At 40.4% G+C, this 17,695-nt stretch overlaps 1 protein-coding gene across 1 annotated transcript in view; it reads right to left on the minus strand.

Annotated features, from left to right (window-relative positions):
• Positions 1-11,634, minus strand: part of HAO2 (hydroxyacid oxidase 2) — a 48,419-nt gene extending 36,785 nt beyond the window's left edge. The window contains exon 1 of the mRNA XM_075764158.1: positions 11,619-11,634. The gene's annotated coding sequence lies outside the window, so the exon portion shown is untranslated. The remainder of the gene's footprint in view (positions 1-11,618) is intronic.
• Between the last annotated feature and the right edge of the window lie 6,061 nt (positions 11,635-17,695).

The raw sequence follows: 17,695 nt of genomic DNA on the forward strand, positions 1-17,695 counted from the left end.
CAGCAACACTTTTGGCTGCATCTGGAAAATTCTGCCATGCGGATTCACAATGTGGCTTTATTGTGCATGGATGGGTGAGTTACCTGTGGTGGCAGGAATCTACCCTTTAAATAAATAAATACAATTCACCTGCAGAGACTGCCACTTCAGTTATCTCAACTGCAACACTCGCTGTATCACCCTTCAACTGTTCATTGCCGTTCTCCACAAGGGCACAAAAATATTCTGTGAAAATAAATGCAAAACATCACTGGATAAACAACTCATAGCTCAATGTAACTTACGTCTCTGCGTTCCCAGATCTCAGTGTGCCAGATATCCTGCAACTGCAATACCATAGGCAAAAGACAATTGTTTTAATTGATTCTTATTGGCAGAATCCCCATCTGCGGATTGAAATTCCTGCATAAATGGTAAAACAGATCTCTTGGCAGAGGACAGAGAGACTGATTTAGCAATTGGGAGCTAAGAAAGAAGGGAAGAAACTTCCTCTTGAGGGAAGAAAACTGGGAAACACATCTAAAACTACATTAGAAAGTTGTTCTCCACAGGTACCAAAACAAAAATCAGTCAGATGTCTCACCTGCCTCCTTCCTCTCCCCTTCCCCCTATTAAGGATGGAGAGGCAGGTATACTCACAGCAATTAGACTTAAGCAAACAAAACAAATTGGAGAGGTCATGAGTGTGTTACCCAAGCGTAAAGAACAGGCCTCTTGCATCAGCATTTAGTGGGCCAGCATGTAAGAATGATGGATGGAGAGTCTGGGGGGAAGGGAGATAAGGAAGTGTCCTCGCTGTTGAAGCCCCCATTGAGTTTGATTGGAATATGTGAGCAGGAGACTCGCAAGGAATATGGAGCTGATAATCAAAAACATGACAGAGAAACAGATGTTGCCTGCTTTGGAGACTCTCCTTGCATATTCAACACAATGGAAAGGGCTCAGATAATAAAACAGAGAGGATCCCAGCAAGAAATATAGCGTGCTGACACTTTTATGACCTGAGATGCTTACAAAATACAGAAATGGCGTTTTGTTTGCTTTCCATGCGCAGCTTGATATCACATGCTCAGCTCTCTCTGCTGCCACTCGGAGTCAGGAAGAACGATATATTTTCCTTTCCAGATAAACCTAGTGATTCTAGTCAGGTGCAGAAAGCAAATAAATTACATGAGAAGGCTTTCTGTATCTATTAATCAAGAGGCTTGTCATTTTCCAGGCCTTGATCCACATGAAAGAAAGTGAGGAGGGGGAAGGGGACCTAGGAATAAGGGAGGATGTGGAAGGGAGCAGAAGGAAGATTCTTGCTGGAGCTGCTTGAGAGGTTTCTCATAGCACAATGGACCACAGCTTCGACAAACACACTGAAAAACAGCTCCCTACCCTCTCCTCTTGGAGCTTTTCTCTGCAAGCCAAGGGGATGCAGTCCAAAAGGAGGAATGCACAAACCAGAAATATCCCATTATGCTTTTGGGGCAGTTGTTCTCACATTTCCTTCTTCTTTTGAATGTTGAGAGGAAAATACCCTGCTGCTGTAAAAAGGAGGCACATTCAACACCTTGTCTTCAAGTACATCCCAAAAGGCTAAGTCACATACTTGGAGGTTCCTTCCCAGCACATAGCTAGGTATCTGTAGAGTATAGCAAGGGAGTCATGAAGCAACAGGGTTGGCTACTTACATAGATAAAGAAGGAGATAGTTTTCAGTGTGGACTGCAATAATTCTAATATCGAGTGGAGAGATATGATGGGCTCAGTAGTTTGCATGAGAAACTGGCTCTGTTTCACTCTTTGCAACTGACTTCACATATAGCATTAAAACAAAATGCAGAATAATCTTATTAAGGCCGTCATATTTACTTTCTTCCTTGGATTGCTGTGAATGTAAATCAATGAATATTTATGGCATTTTTGAGATCTTCCAAGAAAACAAACTAGAAAAGCATAAAATTACTGTATGGAAGGACTGAATTATTGCTGCAGCCCAAACATGAATCAGAATAATATCCCACATGGAAAACTGTCAGGAAAGTTCTTGAACCAGGAACCTGGTTCACAGCCAAAGAGTAAATCTGGTTCTCTCTGAATCAACTGCCTGAGAAAATCTGTCTACACACTGCTAGATAGACATGTAGTGACAATATGGGCAAAGCAATTTTCTCTCTGAGGCTTCTTACAAAGGCTAACCTTGGCTTAGGGAAGCTGGTCTCTCTAAGTTCCCTCTACCATCTGTGACAAGAGATGGCTTTTCCCAGAGGCACCTTGGAGGACTGGAGTTTAGGCTCTCCTGCATTGCTTCTTGGAGCTGCCTATACAACCATGTGTCTCCCATCTTTCTAATTTCAGCACAGAAATAGGCAATGAAGCAGTTAATGCCAACAGCTAAAGTATTATTGTGATTCGAGTGATGGTTCTGGTTCTGGTGTTCACACCCATGAGAGGATGGTAGAAATTGGAAGGGGTTCAGAAAATAATTTAATGTCTAATATAAAGGTCAGGAAAATCTGCTGTTTGGTGAGGAATGAAGAAAGACAAACCTACTAGATTATCCAATAGACAATTGAGAAGGGATGTCAATCTTACCTACAAATACCTTTGTGGGGAAGAGATATCTGATAAGAAATAGCTCTTTAGTTTAGCAAGAAAAGACTACGAGAGTTACAAATTCGGGTTAGAAAGCATTTCTAATTAAACACTGAAATCACCCACTGAAAGACATGAGGGATTTTCCACCACAAAACTGCTTTACAAGAAGACTGGAAAGATTTGCAAACAATATGCTAGAACTCAACCACAGGCTACTAAAGTCACTAAAAAAAATCTACTTCTTTCTGGTGTATGACACTGATCTTAAAACCTCTAGAGGCCTACAGTTTTTTGCAGATCTTCCAATAACCTCTTAGGTTGTCGGCAGTCTCTGTGCTAGGTAATATTATCAACATATTCAATGTCAACCAAGATGATTCTGTAATTTTTACTCCTACTTTAGCATCTGTTGTCAGACAGTCAATGGGAACACTGAAAATACTGGCTAACAAACATTTCTCTGGCATATCCCCATTGAAAAGAAGTCCATAAGACAGCCATCAAGTCTTCCATAATTAACAGCAATGCGGTAAAGTTTCTTAACTGGATACCTTAACTCCTCAGACAGGGGATTCATCTCCATAATTTACATTGTGACTTGCTACATTTATACATTCTGCAGGTCCTGACAGTCGTAACAGAATACCAACCACAAAACTTTCTCCTCATCTGGGTTTCTTGTAGAAGTATTTTGTGTGTTTACTTTTAATTAAGAAGTGGTGCACTCACTGTCATTATATTTCCTGTTTGGGAAGAATCTCGTTACTTAGTTAATAAACCTCTCCTTCAACATTTTCTTCTGCCTTAGGAAGGTTTCCCTGAAGTACTTAATATAATGTCAAAGTATTTGCAGCATTAAAGTATATCCTCCCAGTTCCACCAGAATGGTCCAGCCAAACGGGACAACAGTGACCCGCCTTTCCCCCAACACATTGGACATGCTCTCGAGATTGCTGCAGCGTTCCCATTCTTCATTCAGGTAATTACTGGTAGGTCTTGAAGTGCCAAGTGTCGTTCAAGATGACAAGTAATACATCCACTCTGTGGGACTCAGTAAGGCTCTCAATCTACAGATATCCATCTTTCCAGTAATCCCAGTTTATCACTCAACTTTGCTTCCATTTCCTGTGTAGCTGCCTGTTATTCTAAATGGTCTTAAATTAACTAACAGATGCTGGGATGGGAAGACGCATGATTTGCAGCATAAAAAATTCACTTTGTAAAAAGGTGTGAAGAATTTAGAGGTGAAATATGTGACGTTATGATGTGAATTTGTCAGTAAGTGATCATCAGCTTTCAGGGCTGACCACACGAGTTTGTTCATTTTGCACGTACTGTGTGGTCCCAACAAATGAGGCTAGCTTTGTTTCCAGTCATCCTCTTCACTTGCAGGTCTTACTAGAATGCTCTCTGAAAGACAAATTATCCAAAACATTTCTCTCTACACCAGTCCTGATGCTCAACCTTTCCATACTCTCAAAGGCTTGATTTAAAGTCTTTGAGTACTGGAAAATCAACCATTTCCCTAAATAAGTTTCTTCAGCAGCTAACTAACACCACAACCATGCACATGCTTCATATCCAGTATCAATCTGACCAGCTTTAGCTTTCAAACACTGGGCCTCTTGTGCCAGAGTTGCAACCTGTCACATAACATATAGCTTAAGGTACACACTCTATCGATTTTTTAAAAGCTAAATTATATTATTGTGGCTCGACTTTTAAACTAATCCCTTGGAAGATTTAGCACCTGCACTATATATATGGAGGGTGATACCTTATTAAAAAAGACAAAGGCTAAAAGAAGTTTTTATGGAAGATGCATTTTTCTAGAGGAAATCTTCATAAATTTGAAATGTGACTGGGCTAGCACAGCTCTGGCTGTCAGAGGTGTCTATTCCAAAGAGGACTAGCAGTCAATATTGTTGCTGATTCTGCATTTTTCTTGGATAACACATGGACCCAGCACTAAGGAATCTTAAACTTTTTTCTTTTTCTTTTTCTTTTTCTTTTTCTTTTTCTTTTTCCTTTTTCCTTTTTCTTTTTTTCTTTTTCTTTTTCTTTTTCCAGGGAATTGTAATCAGCCTATTGCTGCAGTAAACTAACTCATAAATTCACATTACCCATAAACCAAGGAAGTCCAGAAAAGCACCAGATTCCCATAAAAAGGATGCAACTTATGCATCCAACAGACAAAATTCACACACTTCCACCCTCCACATCTAATATGCATTCCCAGATCAACATTTTTTTCCTCTCAAGGAAAGTAGTCATAGCTGCACCCAGGTCCTCTTCTGGACAGCCACCTGGGCTGGGGACAACTGTATTTGAGACTTCATTCTGATCATGGAGCACGATCCAACCATGTTTCAAAAGTGTTTAATTCCTGTTGGTTTCTAGGTTATGAAAACAAGTTCTATCTGATGTTTAAAATACCTTTTACAAAGACACTCCAACCTTTTAGAATGACACTGCATCTTATTAGAAAGATTTCAGCTGATGTACTGTTCACCACAGAACTGTAGAAAGTTACATTTGAAAAGGAGCTTCAAGTGTTCCCATCACTTTTCATATGAAATTCAGTGACATGGTCTTCTTTACAGCAAGAAAACATCATCCTAGTAAGTTTATACAACTGGAAGTTAAGTGTGATGCAATCCTTAAAAGTATATTCATGGAGAAAAGATTTCCAGCAAAAGACAGATAAAAATAAAAAGAAATCCAGTGACCAGAAACTGAAGGAAGAGCATTTCAGGGTATAAATAAGATATACATTCTTGTCCATGAAAATAGCCATTGAAACCACTTACCCAAACAACTCTTCATCAGTTGAGAGTTTCAAATAAAAAATAAAATGTACTTTTAATTTAGAGATGAAGCAGAAGATACTGCTCTATTGATGGAACCACCAAGTGCAACTGCTTGGCCTATCTTATGGAAAAGCTTAGACTACAATATCCTAGTGGTTCCTCTGGGCTTTAAGATCTCTGGAAATATCATCAGTGCCTTGTGTTTACAGGGGTCTAGTCTTTGGTTTACCTCCTCTGTTTTTAATAGGCTGATTTTCAGCTTTTAGCCACATGCAGCTTCTTTATGTCTATAATTTCTCTGTTTCCTCCTTCTTTCTGCGTACAGGGCATCATCAATGGAAAATTTTGCTCTTTTTTTAAAAATACTGATCCAGACAGAGAGCAAAATATGGTTCTATTTAGCCCACTGAGATGATGACATTTTCCTCTCACATAGCTTTCTCAGTAAGTGATGTTTCAACATCCTCTGTTGACAGAAGAGGGAAAACAAACCTTCAGAGAACCTGCCTCTCACCAGCTGAAAGATCCGCATTGAAATCTGGGTTGGAAAGCTCACTGTGGCTTCCTTGAGCTACAAAAGGACTGGTGGATGTGGGAGTGCTGAGTGACCGAGGGCGTGTGTTCTACATTCAGAAAACATACAACATGATTGCGAATAGCAGGGTGGAGGTGGTGTCTTTATTAATGTCTGAATGGGTTAGACATTAAAAAAAAATAAAGAAGGTCACTATTTGGGAGCTAGAACCTGCAGTACCAGTGAAACCAAGAGTGTGGGCACTGTAAATGGCAATCAAGAAGCACTTCTTCCCAGCAAGACCTATAATTTTTATATTAATGTGGACTCTTGATCTTTGCTGGCAAGCTCAAGAGAGGCCCTGTGTCCAACTAGCTCAGCATCTTATTCCCTGTCTTGTAGCACCTTACATCTATTGCTCAAGACTATGTAAAACACGTGTAAAATGTGATTCAACAGCATTTGACATGTTTGGCTTTACATCCCAGCTACAAGGTAGCAATGGATGGTTCTCCATCATCTAAGGGGCTTTCACAAAAATATAACCACTCTCCTTTCTCCCCATCCACCTCCTCCCTATCTAAAGATTCTCCACTAAAGATTCAAATAGTAAGCATGCGAGGGAAACAGTTTTCCTGACTAGGTGAGAATTGTGACATGCAAGTTTTGTTCTGTTTCTGTCAAAGTCTACTGCTTATCTAAACAGTCTGCAATTATCCCAACTAACACCTCTGGGAAGCTGGAGCTAAGGTTGCATATGTTGCTTGTAATTTAGGAACCTGATAAAAATATAGATAATGTCGCTTAAGTAAAATGAATCTGAATTGTAAGAAATGGGAGGTAAGATTACAGATAAAAATATGCTGGAAAGGACAGAAATGCAGAACTAGCAGGGAATGCAGAGTTCTCTGGAGTACGCCTTTTAATATTGTGTATCTATGCGGGAGATCACAGCACCTGTTAAATTTAATACATATTAAATCTTGTCATATCTTATATATCTGGGCAAATGTAGCATACCTTCATATTTTGCTGGCAGCTTACAACTCCCAGATTTCAGTTTATGTTACAGAAAGTATATAGTCAATTCCCAATGAAAAGCTGATTTAAAGGGCACCACTGGGGATTGTAAGGAGATTAAATTGTTTTAATATTTTCAGTACAAGGAAGGGGGAATTTAAATGGGAAGCTGGGAATCTTTGTTCCTTACGTGAAACATAAAGGTCACGATTTTGCCATAGATACAAGAGCTGGAAGACAGTTTCTGGTTGTGTAATGTCCATATGTCCTGGGTGGGTGCTTAAGACATCCTTAAATCACATATAATGCACATTGATGGCTCATCTTGTCAATGTACAGAGGGATTGCCAATCTATGTGATTTTATTATTATTATTATAAATGGAAGATGTGCAATGAGAAAAAAGCAGACTAAAGGTGGTTGAGATATTGAACTTTCTGGGGTTTTAGATTTTTAAGTTACCTCACTAAACTTCCCATTAAATTTACTTAGTCTTTCACCATTCTTTTCCATTCTTTGGATACGAATAATATTTTTTTTAAATTTTAATTTAATTTAGATTGTTAGAGTGCTGGTTTTTTCTGTGGAAGAAATGTCACCCCTTTCTAGAATAAAATTAATCTTGTGCAAAAGGCCAGTACAAGACCTAATTTAAATACCAGGGTGGGACATGAAATCTGTGTGGGCTGCTGTGGTCATATTCTGCCCTTACAGTCGCACTGTTCTCCTAGCAGCACTGCACCACTCCACCCATCATTACCAACTTGTCCATCATAAAAAATTAATGCAAGCCTTGCTTCTAGCTTAACCCCTCACAAAGCTCTAGCCATATATAGCAGACTTTATCCACACTACTCGTGAGTTATCACAGTGTTTGTGCAGGAGAGGAAGAAAAAGGGAGCAAGAAAACATGGAGAGTTTTCCCCCAACTCTACTCACTCCCAAGATAAAACAAATCATATTTTATACTATTTTATGCTTTATTTTCAGTACACTGTGTACACCCTCAAAGCACCATTTCCTCTACTTCTGATAGGAACTGATCATGCAAAGAATAAAAACCACGCTCATAGCTTACTGCTTGCACAGGGAGAGAGCACCTGTGACCTGCGAAGCTCAATTACAGGTGACAAAGCCTTCTGCATCTTTGGATCAGGTAGGAAAATTGGACATACACAACTCCCAATCACCTCCTCGGTGTTTATCACTGCTTAGGTAAATTCCCCCACACCACTGAGAATTCAACATATGCTGTATCCGAGAAGGGAAGCTACAAAAAAATTTAAATATGTCATAGCTGGCTGGGCTGGGTTTCTTCAGGCTCATAAAAATCAGCAAGTAAAGTTCTTAGGGCATCCATAGGGTTTTTTCACCCTAGCTAATAAACTTTTAACAAACTAGTCAAAGGGACTAGTAACTGATGAGATCATCAGAGAAAAATATTGTAAAATAGAGCTACAAAAGATATTGGTGTAAATAATGAACATATTTGCCCAGAAAAATATCATTTGGGGTTAATCAAAACTATCTATAAATTCGTACTGAATTTAGCAAGTCTACAGAGATTTTTTGGGAGGACAGGAAAAAAATAAATTGACATTTTCCTGATAAACATTTTGATTTTTTTCACAAAATATTTTGTTTTGAAATTCATCTAAAGGTAGTATGCTTGGGAATAAAAAACAATTCACAAAATTGAAATTAATTCTCTGCTTTGGTATTGAAGGAAAAAAGGCATCTTGCAAGAATTTTTTATTGTGCTGGGAGAAAAAACTCGATTTGTATTAGCCAAAAAAAAAAGAAAATATTTATATCAGTATTATCAACTCAGAATTCAAGCTGAAAAGCCACTTACTGATAAAGCACTAATATGATACATTCAACAACCAGCATTCAGTAACCATAAAAACGGTTGACATTGAACACGTGTGGACTTGGCTCAATTTGATCAGCTCTTTCCCTGGCCCCTAATCCTCTGTTTCTGCAATTGAGAGGCAACAGGTAATTACCAGGGAGGTTACCCTTCAGTACACACCGCAGCTCCATCAGGCAGGGAGGGGAGAAAGACAACCGACCAAAAAGGACTGCCCCTTTTACTAATTTTACTCTCCGGGCCCCTAGAAGAACCTGAAAACCTAGAGTCTGTGGAGAAAACCCATGGTCTTGGCAGATCTGGAATTTTCCAGCCCATGTTGCTTTTGAGTCATGACAAGCCAAAAAATGTTTAAAAAAAAAAATTTTTAAAAAAATCTGTTTAAAATAATGCTTCAGTTTCTATACGAATCCAAAAATGCCTCATCCAATTTGTCTCAAATTTTCCAGAAAACTTCTGCTCTGACATGAGATCATATATATGAAATGTAAGACAGACTAGTTTGTAGTTTTGGCAAAGCTGGGAGGGAAGACAAATTGGATTGCAGTTTTGAAAAGAGAATTAGAGTCTCATCTTTGAATTATCACCTATTTAGGCAAGTCCTGCCACTCATGACACTTCAATCGTTAGAAATTATTAAAAGAGCAGTAAATATGTTACTGGGAACTACTTTGCACTGGCAAAGAGATCATAAAGCATGTAGGAGGAGGAGGAGACATAAGAAAAATAGGGATGTGTGGGGAGACCACAGAGAATAAAGAGGAAGAAGTTACAAAAACTTGTAAAGATGCTGTGTGCAAGGAAAGGCTGACAGGGAGCTCAGGGGACTGTATGGTGTAGCAGGATTTTGAGGACCATAGGGGACTGTAAAGCACAGAAGAGAAAGAATAAAGAGAAGTTGAGAGACTGGGGAGGTGAAGGACCTCCTGAGGAAAGAGAAAGAAATAAAAAGTAATTTTCTCAGAGAGGATGGAACAACTAGAGTCGTCTCAGATCAGAGAGAAGGGAAAGCCAGTTTATGCCATTGCTGGAATAAAATATATATTAAAAAAATGGATGGGCTAATCACTTGAGTGGACTTGGGACACCCATCTTCCCAGCATTTCCACTGCAGGGGAACTGCAGTACTCCGCCACCCACCTTGCTGCCAGCTCCTTTGGCACTGCAGGGTAACTACCAGCGCTCCCCCAAAATGCACCCATGCAGGCACTCTTCAAGAGTAAAATCAACACAAAAATTTAATTAGCAAGCCATGTTCTCAAAATGCCTTAGAAGCGGCTTACGCTGCTTGAAACATGCATAAGAATCATACAGTTATGCTTTCAGCATACTGAAGGTCACCACCTTAAAGAAATGAAACACTTCAAAATAGAATACATAATGATAAACTACAGCACTCTGTAATAATCTGCAACAAAATAATTCTGAGCTAGAAACACCCCCCCCCAACTCCTGTCTTAAACTTCTTTGAATGCCTTGGGAGGATGGCTTTTATTACTTTTTGTCATTATTTCATTTTTCCTTCGCAAAGAAGAAAATCTCTGTTACTCTTGGAAAGACACAGGAGGGAACCTGAGGTGTCACGCAGCTCTCTGCCAGAAACACATCTGAAGGCAGCCCACTTGGCAGGAGGAAAAGGACTGGCCCTGCCTGCCAGCCGCATGTGTTTCCTGGGCTTTATTCTCCCTAGCGTTACCACATGTCACAAAGTACGTTACAAAGCATTAACAGGAACTGCAGGCTTCCCTCCCAAATAAAAACACAGAAAACAACGCTGCAATTAAGTATCCGTAACAAATTATGATCCCTGAAGACTGGTCGTTGCTCCTGAGTTAACACAATGCATTAAGACTTTTTACTTTTGCACTTTTTTTAGGTGTGAGGGGGAGCAAGGAGGAGGTTTGGTTTATTTTTTCCCTAACAGCTCTGCCTTTTGAGGGGAGAGCCAGGACTACGGGCATTTAGGTGATGTCATCTGCTAGACAGCAGCCATATGGAGAACATGAAATGGAAGTTTTCTACCCAGCTCCTGGCAAACCTGTGGCAGATGCCACGTGACTGGGACCAGAGAGAAGCGCTCCACTGAGACACAACAGGCACGATCCCCATCCTTTAAAATGTGCAAAGGGGCCACTGGCACAAACGGTGCAATCGATCTGTGGGCAGACGTTTTATCCCAGGAACTCTCTTTTAGCTCTCGTTTCCTTCAAGGGCTGGCGTCCGGAGAAGGACTATGTTGGCTGAAAGGCAACAGAACACAGGACTGTAATGAACCTCCCGAGTCACCAAAGCAGGCAATCACATCACGTAATCCTTTTAAAATATTTACCAGCCCTGTCTTAAAATTTGTTCAGCTTCCAGTTTCCATTATTCCTACTGATGCTTTTCCTCACTCTCCCAATTCACAGCACACGTTTTCTCAGAGCCATTTGTTCTCACGCCAGGACGGTCACTCAGCTTATATTGCTCTTCTGTACCCTGGCCACTTGGCCCTGAATTACGGCTAGAGAACATGAGTATCTTCTTCCTGGTCTTCTCACGGCTGAGTTAAAAAAAGACAAATTGTCTTGGTCTCTACACCTAAGACAGGCTTTCTATTCACAGCCCCTCCAGCAGGCATCCTCTGCAATTTTACTTCTAGTTTAGCCTCTGCCAGGCACGAACTGTGTTCTCACTGAATTCTTATGATATTAAAAGTTAACCTCTGTTAGCAATGCCTCAATACACTGTAAAACAATACATTTGTTTTCTCCATGGTCATATCATGCTGGCAACTCACAACCAACCTGCAATCAAGTTAAACCCTCAGTTCTTACCTTGTTCTGAACAACCTTGCCCTCTTCTTTCTATGGACCAATATTCACAACCATCTGCTTTTCCCTCTGTGAACCTTTTCTGGACTGATGATGGCCCCAGCTCCGTGCCATCAGTAAAAGCTGCTGTTGTTTTCTTATGTTTTCTACATTACTGAAACCATTAGACGAGATCCATCCCATCTCCACATGCACCTCTCATACTGCTCGTTTGCTGAGAAAGTTTGTCCTGGGAATCACTAGATTTTGCGTACATCATGGAAAGATGGTGTCTCACCAGAGAAACCAACCCCCAAGAGAGAACGGGAACTTGAACTACCAAACCTATAATGCAATACACAAGCTTATTTTAATAATGAAATATGGTTCCAAAAATCAAAAGAAAACATAATTCGGGGATGCTGAAATGATATGGTTTAGTGAGGATGTTAAAAAAAAACCCAAACCTTTCTGAATAAAGCCTTTCTGAACTTCCAATCTGCAAGAAGGTAGGTGCTCCAAGCATTTTATATGCTAATGTTAAGGCTATGTTTAGAAAAATATGTTACTTAAATATTTATTTCCATTCATTACTAAAATTCAAAATGAAGGTCGCTTTTAGAACAGCGACATAAGACTCAGAGAGATTTAATTGTAAGACAAATGTTATTATATTTATACACCAAATGATACAGCTGACAGTTTGCAGTTATCATCTCATAAGCAAAAACAATGGGAAAATGTAGGCTAGATTGCAAGGTTGTTAATCGAGCAAAACACGCCCTATCAATAATGATTTTGTAACAAGGAGTAATATGAGTTGGGATTATGATCCTATTCTCTGTCATAGTAGTCGAACTTTTAACTTGCTGGAGCAAATTGAGAAAAGAGCAACTGTATGCACCTGTAGCACCCCTCTTTCTTGCTCTAGTATGTAAAACTCATGGAATTAAGCTGATTGTTCTCACATTGGCCTGTGCTCCTGGTTACCTCACTCTGGGTGGGAATCAGCCATGATTTCATCTTGAATTTAAAGTAATACAACAAAAACAATTACATGAAGCCATAGACATGGGAGAAAAAATACGTAAAAATGTTTTCTGACTTAAACAAATTTCAGGGTTTTTAATCAAGGCTTTCCAAACTGACTTTTCAGAATAATCACGCTATGCAAAATACATCAAATCAGCTTCTGCAAAATAAACCCAAAATGTCCTTCAAATGGGCAGTTTGGTGTCTTTTATTTTAATTTCCCAAGTTTTTTGTCTTTAGGAGACTATGTCAAAGTGAAAATGCTGTATAAATTATAGACATGATCTATGACGCAGAACAATATTTATAACATGCCTTTAAAGTTATGTAATGCTGAGAACAGAAATGCAATTAGAGAGCAGAGGAGAGGAGAGGAAGTTCTGCACTCTGCAGAGCGTGCTGTCTCATCTTTTAAACGATGCAACATGATGGAAACCAATAAATGTTTCTGCAGAGGTGACTGGTTTCTCGTATGATGTATTGATATGGGAGGGGTTCATCTCAAAGATGCATTTTTTCAAAATCAATTTTTCAAATTCATTTGGGGAAAACAATGACATTTTCATTTTCTTTGTAAGAAAAGTATGTGCTATCTTCCCCATATGTCCTCAGAGGAGTGCAGGCAAAAGAGGGCATTTGGAAGTTATTTTCTAGTTTGTACTAAATTATTTCACGTGTTTCAAAAATAAAAAGCCATGTTTATATGCATGGATATATTTTAGAGAGAGACAGATAGCTTCTCAGAAATGGGAACCCAAGGTGACAGCGGCATCAGAGACTTTCTCAGGATGTCAGCTGCACTAGAGAGGTCTTTTTTTTCCCACTGACAGAATAGGGGTAATTAATTTCATGATTTCATTTTCACAAGAGAGATTGTTTTTATTTATTTGCTTTTCATATAGCAACTTAAATATTTATCTCTCACTAGTTCCCATCTGCCACATTCTGCTCCGTGCAACTGTTTGTGACTGATTAAGTACCAGAAATGTGCCAAGTATTCACCTGTGTAAAATGCCCATAGGATATCAGGCATCAGAATCATTAGCCCTTTTCAAAGCATATCAAATATAACTTCAGTGTCATATCCCAGAAGTTCCTCGCCATAAAGCTGCTCCTAGAATATCTTTGCCTTCTAGTCCTCCAAACAGAGGGAAGATGGATCAGAAGAGCTGGCACCACACAGCCACACAACCAGCACCGTACAGCAGTACCAGCAGCAGCATTAATGACATTTCTACTGAGAAATGTTAGCTTGCAACTATGAAGAGCTGTTGTTCGGGTAACTCATGCCGCTATGCCTCTCTAGTCTGGTGTCCTAGATAACTTCTTAATGCTCTGCCACAATGGCGGACCAGGGAAGGACTGATGGTGAGAGAGATACTTGTGTGAGACAAAAGTCTGACAGCTAGGGAGAAGAGAGGCATTGAGTAGACCATGTAAATGAGGACCTTTACACTGCAAATCTTAATTTCGGGGGACACGTTGATTTTTTATTGAAATAACTACTACACTGCAAATCTTAATTTCGGGGGACACGTTGATTTTTTTACTGAAATAACTACTGACAGCCCACTCTGTTAATTTTTTTGGAGTTTGTCCTCCAGATGATGCTGGTGCAGGTGTCATGACAGATTAATCTCTGCCATGGGGAAGCCCCTTGTGCTGGTTTTGGCTGGGATAGAGTTAATTTTCTTCATAGTAGCTAGTATGGGGCTGTGGTTTGGATTTGTGCTGCAAACAGGGTTGATAATAGAGATGTTTTCATTATAGTTGAGCAGTGCTTACACAGAGCCAAGGCCTTTTCGGCTTCTCACACCGCCCCACCAGCGAGCAGGCTGGGGGTGCACAAGGAGCTGGGAGGGGAGACAGCCAGGACAGCTGACCCCAGCTGACCAAAGGGATATTCCATACCTTATGACATCATGCTCATAACATTCTGTGCTCTTCCAGCAGCCTGGATATAAGCCAGTGCCAACAAACTATAGGTACAGAAAGACATGCCACATTTTACAGATCTGAGCTTACCCCACCATGCTGCAGAGGTTTTGAGTAACCATGGAGCAACAGACCCATCCCATGACTTGGAGTGTGAAGTCAGGGCTACTGCTGTCTTAGCCCTGCCTCATTAAATCTGCACTGGGAAAGAAAAGGGTGTGCCTAATATTTTTAACATTTCCCTTTTAAAAGCCTAGAACTGAGAAAAGAAAAGAAAAACAAACATACGTGGTTTTGAACAACTGAGAAAAGCTGACAAATCCTGCCCCCAAACTACTCAGAAATGGCACTTTAAAATTTTGGGTTTAGGTTTTAAGAAGAGTATGTGAACAACTTAAAAGAAGATTATTTTGAGGAATCTTCCATTTTCAGTAAAAACTCTCCTTTTTTTTTTAACAAAGCAAAGTTTGGATGGAACTTTTTTAGCTAGCTCTACTTGCAATCAGATACATCATAGGTCTAAGACCAGCCACATGGGCTCGTTTCACTAGGACGAATAAAATGTAAGCTCTTCTTTGACGTCACAGATACGAAAGGAAGCCAACATCTGATGTTAGACTTTTGTTTTCCTCCTTTTGCTCTTCATGACAAGTGAAGAGTTCTGAAAAATGAGCTGAACTAGAGGCATGCACTCTCAGAAAATAGACACAACACATGCATGCTGTGGTTCCAGAATTGTAGGTCATTATATCTGGTATTACCTCTCAGAAAGCTTCAAAACAAGAGTCAGAAATAATTTTTACCGAACACTCCATTTTCTGCATTGCTCTGCTCCTGCTGAAAGAAAGGATATTTGCATAAAACCTGCTTTGGTCTTCATCTTGTTCTTCTAAGATGCACATGTCCTGCTGTTTAGTTCTCACTAGGATTCACAGATTTCTTCAGAGCAACCAATAGCTATGTGATAATCTTGGACTAGAGTCCTGACACTCGGGCAAAGATCAAAAAACTAAGAGGCTATTTTCTTGCAAGTATTCTGAGAGGTGTTAAAACTTGGAGGCAGAAGGAGAGCAACTAGTGGGCTGCCTATTCTGCCATCCTGCCAAATTTACATTTGTTAGTGTTGCAACAGGGACAGGCCAAACAGGCTGGGAGCCACTTGTGCCAGGTCCAGATGCAGATGAAAAAACAGACTCTGCCTGACAGAGTTTATGCTACAAATGTCACTGGCATCCCTGAAATAGGATTAACAGGATTGTCTGTATCCACAGAAGAGAGTTGGGGTTTTTTCCCTAAAAATTATCTAGGGTGCCTGAGTTCAGTGAGCTACTTGAATGGCATTATGGCATCACCAGAGTAGTCCCTTTCATCTTAATGGACTACTCACATGCTACACGCCACACATTTAAGGTTGCTCCAGATTGGAGCCTAGAACATTACATTTCTGTGCTCCCCTTTGATCTCTGCTCCAGAACAGCATGCCTGTGCAGTGAAGTCACTTCTCCGTAACTGGGTAGTCTCTAACACATACAAAATGTTAAATAAAACATCATAACAGGCATTTAGCAGGCTATGAAAAGAGAATGGCGGCAGGTATGGTTCCACACATGGTATATCAGGTGCCACTGCTTGCTCTACAGGAAGAACATTCATGGAAATCAAAGGCAAGATGGTAAATGTGTTTAAAATATACTTCTACTACAAAACTCATACAAAACTATTCTCAAGTCTTGCATTAGGGGAGAATGAAACAAGAATAGGATCTTATTCCTTTCCTACAGCAGCCCTTCCTAGCACTGTATGTAATATTTTCCTTCAGGTTATTTTCATACTCTGAGTTCATTTAGAGCTGGTTCCCAGATGACCCCCCTGCCGCCAGCCGCGTCCTCTGTCTACAGGGCAGGTGCAGCACCAGCAGATGTAGCATGAGTTTCTCCAGATATTCACAGAGCACATCCATGGAAAAGGGACCTTGTTCACACAACACGCAATTACGCTGTGGAACTCATTGCTCCAGGAAATTGGCACAGCTTAAAACCTAACAGCAATAAAAAAGGACCGGATACTTATGTGGCTCTCAAGAACATCCACGGTTGTCACAGGCAACAACAGCAGACATTTTATACTTGAAGGCTTATGCCACTTCCTAACTCCTGGAGATCTGAATGGCACTGGACAACAAGGTCAAATTAGCCTTTTGTCTTTTCTTACCTGTTGTACCACAGGATCCTCAAGTATTCCTCTGAAGACTTTGTTCTAGATCACATGGGATCTGGACACTGGACTGGATGGGCAACAGCCCAACAAGGCCATCAGTTCCCACTTATATATACCACAGAAGAAGGAAGAGGGGAATTCAGTTGCCCAATGTTTTTCCTTCTTCACCCCCTTCCGCTGAGATTTCTAACAGCTGTCATGTACTTTAGTGCCTTTCATCCACAAAACTCAAAGTACTCTCTGCAGAGGTTATGTCCTGTTATCACCAACCTAGAAAGGTATGTCAAAAGAGCTGGAGTGACTTTTGCTAAGTGCCATACAGCAACTGAACTTAAGAATCAAGAAGAAAACCCCATTTCTAGACCTTCATAACTTTGCTGGTATTTTCTAGTTGAGTTGCACGCGTCATGACTCTGCCCACTGTAGGCTGGCATCCAGCCTGCTGCTTCCTTCTAATCAGACTCCGGCTTCTCACATTGGGATTGTGGTGGGCTCTGCTTTGAAATGGGATGCCTGAAAATGGTTGACACCTGTAGTCCTCTGGCTCTCGGGAAAATTTGTTAACCTTCAAGAAAGTCTTGGAGAGGAGGGACTTTCAAGTTTTACAAGATGGTGAAGTTCTCTTTGGTTCCTTTAAAAAGCATTAGCAAAGGTCAGATTAACAAGTCAACACTGAAACTAGATACAACCAAGACTCCCAAAATTGATGCAGAAAAGAAAAGAGGTGGGTGGGGACTGGGTGTGGGGGAGAAAGGCCCACAACACAACATTGGCTCTGATCCTTTCCCCCTTGTTGGGCCCGGGGCACACTTGATAAGGTGAAGGGAAATTGTAAAATTAGACCTGGCAACCTACACAGAGAGGCCCAGTGCAAGGCCCTTGGCCTGAGGCAAGCTGAGAAAGTTGAGGAATTGTGG

This window comes from Balearica regulorum, chromosome 1 (genome assembly GCF_011004875.1).
Source record: "Balearica regulorum gibbericeps isolate bBalReg1 chromosome 1, bBalReg1.pri, whole genome shotgun sequence".
In the NCBI taxonomy this organism is placed as follows: domain Eukaryota; kingdom Metazoa; phylum Chordata; class Aves; order Gruiformes; family Gruidae; genus Balearica; species Balearica regulorum.